Genomic DNA, 11,289 nt, shown 5'->3' on the forward strand with positions numbered 1-11,289 from the left:
CAAACCAAAAGGCATAACCAAATTCTCAAAATGGCCCTCAGGGGTATTGAAAGCCGTCTTCCATTCGTCTCCTTCTCTGACCCTAACCAGGTTGTATGCCCCTCTTAGGTCTAATTTGGAAAAGACTTTAGCCCCAACAACCTGGTTAAACAGGTCCGGGATCAGAGGAAGCGGATAAGGATCACGAATAGTGATACTGTTCAGCTCCCTGAAATCCAGACAAGGTCTTAAAGAACCATGTCTTTTCTTAACAAAGAAAAAACCAGCGGCAACAGGTGACTTCGAGGGTCGTATGTGTCCTTTTCTCAGACTCTCAGAGATATAAGCCCGCAAAGATGTGTATGCCAAGATGTGTATGCCAAGACTGCCTATGGTCGTGACAGGACTTTATTGTGAGTCTGTGGACGTGACAGACGTTGAAACACGAACACCTGTAGTCGTGACAGTTTTTTTTTTCTTTTTTTTCTTTTATCGAATGCCTGTAGTCGTGACAGTTTTTTTTTGTTGTTTTTTTTCTTATCGAATGCCTGTAGTCGTGACAGGATTGTATCGCAAGTCTGAAGACGTGACAGACGAGTTTGAATGCCCGTGGTCGTGACAGGACTTATGTGAGTCTGAGGTCGTGACAGACTTTTTAAATTTATTTTTTTGTTTGGAATGAGGCGTGGGGCACCCCTCCACCGTAGGCAATGGATGTCTGACTGCTCGTGCTGAGTCGGAACCTGATACGTACCTTATCTTCTGTGTATTTGCCTATGGTGCCACGCAACGTGACACGAACTGTGGAAACATAAATACAGTTTGTTTGTTTTTTCTCATGAGACCAGCATCTAGACTCTAGACTAGCAGTGCAGTGCGCGTCCCGCCGCTTAAGCCGTGCGGCCGGGGATTGCGGCTCGAACTGCACAGCACCCGCCGCCGGCCAGTAGACTGGAGCGCGCCTGCCGGTCTCTGCCACCCCCCTTTATGCGTCCAGCAACCACACCGCCGCCCCCGTCTTACTTGGAGTCGCGATGATGCGACCTGCCTCGCGCTGCCAGACCCGAACCCGCAACGAACCGGAAGTGCTCTGCCTCCTGACCCCCAGACGTGCCGGCGATCGTGCTGCAGCAGGTACCGTCTGCTGCCTTTTAACCCTGTGTGGCCCCGCCTCCCCTAGCACAAACCCAGCAATGACATCATTGCTTAACACTTGTAGATTTGATCACGATGCCGGAGTCATAATCACCTCTACAAGAGCCTAAGCGCATCCCACGCCTTTATATTCGTAAAATGCCGATGACCCTGGACTGGCGGACACTAAACTAAACAAAAAGACCAAATCAGTTCTTGTCCCCCGTTTGTGCTGGCCGTCAGTCACCTTGGCCGCGCTGACTATTTACAGCACAATATGATTGCGGCTCGGCAAAGTCATTACAGCAAAAATAGCAAATCATTAGCATTTTACACGAAACAGCTAATTTTGGGAATCTCTTGGCTTCCATACCTCGGTGCGGACCCCGGGGGTGGGGATGGGGGGTAATTACATGTTGTCTTGTATGTTAATATTAGTCATGGAAGGAAAGAAAAAAGCTAAATTTACTGGCAGGGAGCGGGGTAGGATGGCGCCAAAGACAAGATTATTTACTAGGCGGTGATGAGAAGGCAGAACACATTCTGTTATTTTTATGTGTCGTGAGCATTTTAATTGGGAATAGACGACATATCTGGAAAAGACTCTGCGTTTTTGGTATAGGTTTGTTTTCTCAGCTGGCTGTGGCGGAAGCAGGGGGCACATTGACCAGTTTGCCGACCCCCATTACTCCGGCCCTGCATGTTGCAGGCGGGTCCTAACTGACCGAAGGGCCAACATATGTAGGTAGGGGCCAGCAATACCACAATGCAGTAAAAAATACTGCAGAACCAGATACCACAGTGCAGCACAATATACTGCCCCAGCAGAACCAGATACCACAGTGCAGCACAATATACTGTCCCAGCAGAACCAGATACCTGTCACGACCGCTACCCCAGCAGCAGTCGTGTCGCACCAGACGGAGGGGAAGGGGGATCCTTATCTACGGATGGGAATAGTATGGCCACCCCTGACTAACCCTAAGCTGGCACCTGTCTGCCCTGATACCCTAGACGGGGTGTGAACCCGTGCGGCGAGCAGGATGCCTAAACCCTCAGTCACCCTAAAAAGGCCTAGAGTGGGGAAAGGCCGATGGGAGCACTAGTCACCATCACTCATGTCTAAGAGAACAGCAGGGGAAGACAGCAACAAACAAACTATATCAGAGATAGACTTATCCAGTCACGAGCAGAGAAGGCGATCCCAATCACGACAGTCCACGACAGTCCACAGCAACACCATCAAACGATCTCCTTCAAAGGTCAGAATAGAACTGGAAGTAAGGACTATATCTGGCAATGACTGCAAGTGAAAGTGAAACTAATATAGTAGCTGGGAGTGGCAGACAGGACTCACCTGAGAAGGATGCCTACAAACTCCCAGTCAGGACAAAAAGGTTCACAAGGCAAAACCCAGATGACATACCCTGAACCACGGAGCAAACTCACAAGCTATCGCGAGTAGCAAGTCGCTGCGACCTTCTCCTCCCAGACCTGTCTGGATCAGTCACAGTAGTGACAGTACCCCCCTTTCTACGAGGGGCCCCTGGACCCTCAAGACCAGGCCTCTCCGGATGGGAGCTATGAAAAGCCCGAATGAGTCTGTCTGCTTTTATCTCTGATGCTGGAACCAACATTCTCTCTTCGGAACCATAACCTTTCCAGTGCACCAGGTACTGAAGAGAGCGGAGAACATATCGTGAATCAACAATCTTTTCTACCTGAAACTCAAGACTGCCATCAACAACCACCGGTGGAGGCGGTAGTGGCAATGGTTCAGGAGGTTCTACATATCTCTTAAGCAGAGATCTGTGGAAGACATTATGGATCCTTAGAGTCTGAGGTAGCTCCAGACGAAAAGCCACCGGGTTAATGATCTTAATTACCCTATAAGGACCAATAAATCTCGGACCTAATTTCCACGAGAGAACCTTCAACTTGATATTTCTGGTAGACAACCACACCAAGTCATTCACCCCAAGGTCCGGACCTTCAGAGCGCTTCCTATCAGCCACACGTTTGTATCTACCACCAATTCTCTTCAAACTTTCTTGCACACTCTGCCACACTGAAGAAAGTGAAGACTCAAATCGTTCCTCCTCGGGAATCCCAGACGGCCCCCCCTCACTAAACGTACAAAACTGAGGATGGAAACCATACGCACCAAAAAATGGTGACTTATCGGTGGATTCTTGACGACGATTATTAATGGCAAACTCGGCTAACGGTAAATAAGATGACCATTCCTCCTGATTTTCGAAAACAAAGCATCTCAAATATGTCTCTAGGTTTTGATTGGTACGTTCAGTCTGACCGTTGGACTGTGGATGGAAAGATGAAGAAAACGACAGATGAACCCCTAAACTGCCCCAGCAGAACCAGATACCACAGTGCAGCACAATATACTGCCCCAGCAGAACCAGATACCACAGTACAGCACAATATACCGCCCCAGCAGAACCAAATACTACAGTGCAGCACAATATACTGCCCCAGCAGAACCAGATACCACAGTGCGGCACAATATACTGCCCCAGCACAACCAAATACTACAGTGCAGCACAATATACTGCCCCAGAATAACCAGATACCACAATGCAGCACAATACACTGCCCCAGCAGAACCAAATACCACAGTGCAGCACAATATACTGCCCTAGCAGAACCAAATACCACAGTGCAGCACAATATACTGCCCCAGCAGAACCAGATACCACAGTGCAGCATAATACATTGCCCCAGCAGAACCAGATACCACAGTACAGCACAATATACTGCCCCAGCAGAACCAGATACCACAGTGCAACACAGTATACCGCCCCAGCCGAACCAAATACCATAGTGCAGCACAATACACTGCCCCAGCAGAACAAAATACCACAGTGCAGCACAATATACTGCCCCAGCAGAACCAGATACCACAGTGCAGCACAATATACTGCCCCAGCAGAGCCAAATACCACAGTGCAACACAGTATACCGCCCCAGCAGAACCAGATACCACAGTGCAGCACAATATACTGCCCCAGCAGAACCAGATACCACAGTGCAACACAGTATACCGCCCCAGCAGAACCAGATACCACAGTGCAGCACAATACACTGCCCCAGCAGAACCAAATACTACAGTGCAGCACAATATACTGCCCCAGCAGAACCAGATACCACAGTGCAGCACAATATACCGCCCCAGCAGAACCAGATACCACAGTGCAGCACAATATACTGCCCCAGCAGAACCAGATACCACAGTGCAACACAGTATACCGCCCCAGCAGAACCAGATACCACAGTGCAGCACAATACACTGCCCCAGCAGAACCAAATACTACAGTGCAGCACAATATACTGCCCCAGCAGAACCAGATACCCCAGTGTGAAACTGATACATTGTAGAAAACTAGCAGAGAGGTTTGGAGAGCACCCAACAGTAATAGGGAGGGTGATGAGGGACTGATGGTGCCCCTTCCCTTTCCCAGGTTATAAGCAGGCCCATACCTGGTATGTTTCCTGGTGGGATATATGGCAGATGGGTGGAGATGGGATGGAAGGGGTTAAGGGGAATGGTGGTGTGGCTATGGAGAAGGAAGGGGAGGTGGCAGTTGCAGGGGATAAATACGCCCTCCCCTGCGCCTGCCTCTTCCTCTGTTCGGTGAAGGCAAGCTGGTAGGTCTGCTGGCTGCCTGTCCCCTAAGAGTATGGCAGCGAGAGACGCTCAATTGCGGGATGCGCTCTTGGCTAGGTTTAGTGAAGAAGGGGAGGGCTGGCTGCGCTCGTTTCTGAGCGCTCCCGCTTCCTCTGTCCCTCATGCGCCTGTATTGATTGATGCGGTGGCTGCACCGATGGTGGCTGTTTCACCCCCCATTGCCTTATGCGACGCGCTGGCCGAGCAGCGTTCTGGTCGTTCTCACCGGCCTCCGGTGCGCTTGGGGCATTCGCCTCCCTCCTCCCGGGGCACTGCTTCAGCTTCTTTGGTAGTGCGCAGGCGCGCCGCCTCTGTTCGGCGGCCGGGATTAGACTCGCGCCGCCGGGATGTAGCTCCGCCCCTTCCGCTTCCTATGCCGCCCCAGATACAGTGTTCATCAGCGTTTCAGGCGGTTGGGGTGTGCAGCATGGGGTCTAGTAATAGTGTCCAGGAAGAAGGGGACCGTCCAATGACCCCTCCGGACTCGCAGCAAGCCCCTCAATTACCTCTCCCTCCTCCCCCTTCTGTTGTGCCTTTACAAGGGGATGGAGTGCATTCTATTATTGGGGGTTTGGGGTTAAGTCACCAGGTGTCCATGCTGCCACCCCCTTCGGTGGGTGGTATTCCTGTGATGGTCACTCCTCAATTGCCCCTTGCCCCCCCCAACACCTCAGCCACTTGCGGTCCCCCCCACTCAAGTTCGCTCACGCAGGCGCAGGGAGGTGTCATTGTCCCCCTCCTCATCGGTGGATGGCAGGAGCAGGGGTCGGCGGGACCGCCGTATTCGTCGTCCGCGGCGCGGTTCCCGGTCTTCTAGGCATAGTAGGCGGTCCAGATCCTCTCGGTGGCGCTCCCCGTCGTCTTCAGATGGGTCATCGGGTGCCTCAGGGGAGTCTGTACGTACACCGCGTTCACGACGGGACAGGCCGGTCCCGGTTGATGTGTCCAGGGCCTCTAGCCTGGTGAATTTGGCGGTTCACAGGGATGTCGTGCCTGCACCTGCGATGGCCGCGCCAATACCTTCTCCTGCTGGTGAGTACCAATATGCTGGGGCATGGGGAGCTAGTGGGGCTAGTGCCGGGCTGGAAGTATTATTGAAGTCCTTATTGGAAAGATTGCCATCCTCGTTGTCGCCTGCAGCTTCAGTGGCTGCGGCACCGGCAGCTGGGCCAGATTCTAGGGAAACCTTGTCCCCTTCTGAAAGACACCCCCCCCCCCGGTGTTGGCGGGTGTGCACAAGGATTCTTTTTTCTGCGGGGTTAGTCCCCTGGGTTCGCATTTAGAGGAGGCAGTGAGGGAAAAAATTTGGTCCAACCAATATGTGGACATTTGGTCCCTGATATCGGTGGACTAACACACGGTGGATAAAGAAAAACGTTTTTTAGATAAGCCGTATTATAGGAGGATGAAAGTGTCCAGGACTATGAACAATTGGTTACAAGCGTTCGCAGTTTTGGGTTGCGTTCTGGGTCAGCGTCATCCTGAGCGCTGTGCTGAATTGTTCATATATTTGGACACTATATATAGTGCTTATAAGGCTCACGGGGGCAGTGCGTGGTGGAGGTATGATGAGGAGTTTAGGAGACGTTTGGCGCTTCAGCCGGTGCTGGGGTGGGGGGTTAAGGCCACAGATGTATGGCTTCGGCTGATGGTGTCGCAGCGACCCCCTTCCTTTCCAGGGGCGGCCGCTGGTTCTGGGGCCTCCACAGCCCAAGGACCACTGGCCGTTAGACGACCAGGTGCGTGCTGGTTGTTCAATGAAGGTTTCTGCCAATATGCCGGTTTGTGCAAATATAAGCATGAGTGTTCGGCTTGCGGGGGCCCTCACGCAGCAGGTAGATGTAACAAGTCCCAGGTTAGGCCCGGAAGAAACCCTCCGGCTTTTGAACAAAAGGATGCCAGTCAGCGTAGTAGAGATGGCGCTGTGGCTAGACAGGTATCCCAATAGGGAGGCTGCGGTAACCCTTCATAATGGTTTTCAGAGGGTTTCTTCATACCATTTTTTCTTAATAGGTCCCCGGTTTACTCTGATAATCTCAAGTCTGTCAGAGAAAATCCGGAAGTTTTAGAGGCTAATTTGTTGAAGGAAGTGACTGCAGGTAGGATGGCGGGGCCTTTTATTGCCCCACCTTTTTCTAATTTGAGGGTTTCACCGTGGGGTGTGGTTCCCAAAAAAGAACAGGGAAAATTTCGCCTCATACATCATTTGTCTCATCCCCGGGGTAAGTCCGTGAATGATGCTATCCTTCATGAGGAAGCTTTGGTGACATATGTATCGTTTGATAGGGCGGTGGCGTTGGTGCGAACAGCGGGGCAGGGAAATCGGATATTGAATCCGCGTTCAGGCTTTTGCCCATCCACCCTGACTGTTTTCATTTGCTTGGTGGTTGTTTCAAGGGTTTTTTCTACTATGACATGTGTTTGCCTATGGGGTGCTCCATTTCGTGCCATTATTTCGAGATGTTCAGCTCTTTTTTGGAATGGGTTGTTCGGGTGGAGTCTGGGTTCTCGTCAGTGATTCACTACCTTGACGACTTCCTTTTTGTGGGTGCGCAGGAGGGTGACAGCTGTCGATTCCTGCTGTCCACATTCTTGGAGGTAATGGCACGCTTTGGAGTCCCTATTTCGGTGCAAAAGACGGAGGGTCCTGTGACTTGTCTTTCCTTTTTAGGGATTGAGATTGATTCGGTCGCCATGGTGTTTCGTCTCCCTTCGGACAAATTGAATACCCTGGTGGGCTTGATTGATGGTTTTTTGGTAGTGAAAAAGGTGACCTTACGTCAACTCCAGTCCCTCCCTCCTGGGTTTGCTTTGCTTTGCGTGTCGGGTCATGCCTATGGGTCGGGTTTTTTCGCGGCGCCTATCTTTGGCTACGCGGGGGAGCCGGTCCCCTCGGCATTGCATTCGGGTCACAAAGTCGTTGAAGGCTGACTTGAGGGTGTGGAGTTCCTTTCTGGGTTCTTATAATGGACATACTTGTTTTATTACAGAGATGGTTTCGAACTCAGAGATGGAATTATGGTCTGATGCGGCTGGCTCTTGTGGTTTTGGGACGATACTGGGTAAGGAGTGGTGCGCGTCTTCCTGGCCGGAAGAGTGGCGGGCTTCAGGCCTTATTAAGAATCTTACTCTGTTGGAACTGTTCCCTATAGTGGTGGCGGTGGAGATTTGGGGAGAACGTTTGGCGAACCGGCATGTTTGTTTTTGGTCGGATAATTTAGGTACTGTTCAATGTATTAATTGTTTGTCTTCTTCCTCCCTCCCGGTGTTGGCGTTGCTGCGACATTTGGTTCTTCGTTGTTTGGAGCGGAACATCTATTTCAGGGCCAGGCATGTTCCTGGGGTCAACAATCGGATCGCTGATGCTCTTTCTCGCTTTAATTGGCAGGTGTTTCGGGAGTTGCATCCGGAGGCGGTATCGGATGGGCTGGAATGCCCTCAGTTCCTGTGGCAAGTAGTAGCCAACAGCTGATGTCACTCGTGAGTGCGTCAGTGTCACCAGCGACGTGGCAGGCGCATGGTAAGGCCTGGGCGGACTCGTTAACGGTGTGTGGGGTAAGAAATGTTGCTGAAAGGGATGATATACGCTTGGAGGCGACTGTGGAGTGGCTGTTGAGAATGAGGTCTATGGGGGTCTCTGCCCCTGTTGCGCGGCGTCGTTTATCGGGGGTGGCTTTCTACTTCAAATTATGTGGTTGGACGGATGTGACGAAGGTTTTTGTAGTGAGACAGGCTATGAAAGGATGGCAAAGGGAATATGTGGTGAGGGATAATAGACGGCCTGTTTCTTTCGCTTTGCTTTGCAAGATGATTGAATGTTGTGGGACTGTTTGTTCGTCTGATTTTGAGGGTGCTATGGTGGCGGCTAGTTTTTGCTTAGCCTTTTTTGCGGCCCTGAGGGTGGGTGAGCTGGTGGCTCCATCGAGTGCTAAGGCTGGGGGTTTGTTACAATCGGATGTTATGCTGGCGAATAATGCTCTCAGAGTACATATAAAGAAGTCAAAAACTGACCAGTTGGGGGCTGGGGCGTGGCTGCCGATACTGCCAGTTCCGGGATTAGCTTGCCCAGTTAGGTTGGTTGGCGAGTATATGGCCGTCAGAAAGGGAGGGGTGAATTTTCTTGCGCATGCGGATGGGTCACCATTTACGAAATTCCAATTTTCTTCAGTTTTGTGCAAGTGCTTGAGGCAGGCGGGGGTTGTTCCTAGTGAGTTTGGTACTCATTCTTTTCGTATAGGGGCAGCTACTGAAGCGGCTAGGGCGGGCCTAGCTGAATCTGAAGTGATGCGTATTGGTAGGTGGCGATCTGCCTGCTTTGCGCGGTATGTTCGTCCGGATCTGCTGGTCTGAATTAATTAAAAAGAAAAAAAAAGAAAAAGGGGTTGTTGTTTACAGTACGTATTGTGGTTATGTTTTTTCTTTTTGTCTTTTTAGGTGCTGTTCGTCTGGTGGTGTGGTTGTTGGGCCACTCTTATATATTCTGGGCTGCACAGAGAGCAGAGCGGAGGCCTGGAGGTCGGAGATTGGGATTCAGGGAAGTAGAGGTTTTTTGGAAAGGAATAAGGGGCCTTCGATGGTCACAGCTGTTACCTGAGGTAGTTGATTTGGGTCTCCAGTCAACTGGTCCGGTAATACTGGTGATTCATGCGGGCGGAAACGATTTATGTGCCCTTCGACTTACGGAATTAATGGCGCTCATGCGCTCTGATCTGGAGAGATTCCCGGCCTTCGTTAGGGAATTGGTCATCGTGTGGTCTGAGGTGGTTCCCCGAGTGGTCTGGCATGGGGCTCGGGATGGTGAGGCACTTGAGAGGTGCCGGAAAACGTTAAATGCCCGCATTTCACGCTTTGTGCGATCTCGAGGTGGTGTAACGGTCCGTCACCGTCAATTGGAGGGAGACAACAGGGCATTGATGAGACCGGATGGAGTGCACTTGACGGAAATCGGCCTTGATATATTCTTGTCTGGCATCCAAGACGGGATAGAGTAAGGTTTCTTTTTACTGGGTGGTGGTCGGAGTCCTGTATAAATTCGGGCTCCTCCGTGGCGGCAATGTTGAGAACAGAAGCATGATGGGAGCAGATTTGGCGCACGTGCCCTCTGGTGTCCAGAGGTTAGCACACGCACAGAAGGAGTGGTTGGAGGAGGAGTTTAAAATTGCCTTATAATGTGAGCTGTGGCCGACAATCACCCAGTAAAAGAGAGTTTAAGTTGAACGATGTCTGTGTCCTTTATTTTAGGATAAGTTAATAATGGGGGGGGCCTGAAGGTATGTCTTATCCTAACCCCTTATTTCCCTGAATACCAACAGTCTGGAGAGCACCCGACAGTAATAGGGAGGGTGATGAGGGACTGATGGTGCCCCTTCCCTTTCCCAGGTTATAAGCAGGCCCATACCTGGTATGTTTCCTGGTGGGATATATGGCAGATGGGTGGAGATGGGATGGAAGGGGTTAAGGGGAATGGTGGTGTGGCTATGGAGAAGGAAGGGGAGGTGGCAGTTGCAGGGGATATATACGCCCTCCCCGCGCCTGCCTCTTCCTCTGTTCGGTGAAGGCAAGCTGGTCCCGCCCGCCCTCCCTGGTTATGGTTTTGATTGTCTTGTGTTTGGATGGTCATGTTGTATTTCCTTTTTCGAGGTTCCTAGTTGGTGTGGAATTCGGAAGTCACAGCTGGCGGCAATGTTGAGAACAGGAGCATGATGGGAGCAGATTTGGCGCACGTGCCCTCTGGTGTCCAGAGGTTGGCACACGCACAGAAGGAGTGGTTGGAGGAGGAGTTTAAAATTGCCTGTATAATGTGAGCTGTGGCCGACAATCACCCAGTAAAAGAGAGTTTTAAAGTTGAACGATGTCTGTGTCCTTTATTTTAGGATAAGTTAATAATGGGGTGGGCCTGAAGGTATGTTTTATCCTAACCCCTTATTTCCCTGAATACCAACAGTCTGTGTAGCTGCCGCTGATGTGTTTCGCTCTCAGAGCAAAACAGTAGTGTTCTTATTCACTGATGGCAAACAGAGATCTTAAAAATAATGACGAACCATAAAGTCTGATAGAAAGTTGTAGAACTTTTCCTTTATGTGAAGATGAATCCTTTTGTAGGTGATATCTTTGCTCTTCTGCTGACAGTACCAGTTACGGACAATGCTATAGTTGTAGATTTGATCACGATGCCGGAGTCATAATCACCTCTACAAGAGCCTAAGCGCATCCCACGCCTTTATATTCGTAAAATGCCGATGACCCTGGACTGGCGGACACTAAACTAAACAAAAAGACCAAATCAGTTCTCGTCCCCCGTTTGTGCTGGCCGTCAGTCACCTTGGCCGCGCTGACTATTTACAGCACAATATGATTGCGGCTCGGCAAAGTCATTACAGCAAAAATAGCAAATCATTAGCATTTTACACGAAACAGCTAATTCTGGGAATCTCTTGGCTTCCATACCTCGGTGCGGACCCCGGGGGTGGGGATGGGGGGTAATTACATGT

At 50.8% G+C, this 11,289-nt stretch overlaps 1 long non-coding RNA gene across 1 annotated transcript; it reads left to right on the forward strand.

Moving 5' to 3' along the window:
* The first annotated feature begins 384 nt into the window (after window positions 1-384).
* Window positions 385-10,575, forward strand: LOC121001902. The gene is made up of 3 exons (XR_005779175.1): window positions 385-396; window positions 4,777-4,779; window positions 10,439-10,575. It is a non-coding gene; the product is annotated as an uncharacterized LOC121001902 (long non-coding RNA).
* Window positions 10,576-11,289: the final 714 nt, after the last annotated feature.

This window comes from Bufo bufo, chromosome 5 (assembly GCF_905171765.1).
Source record: "Bufo bufo chromosome 5, aBufBuf1.1, whole genome shotgun sequence".
NCBI classification, from domain to species: Eukaryota; Metazoa; Chordata; class Amphibia; order Anura; family Bufonidae; genus Bufo; species Bufo bufo.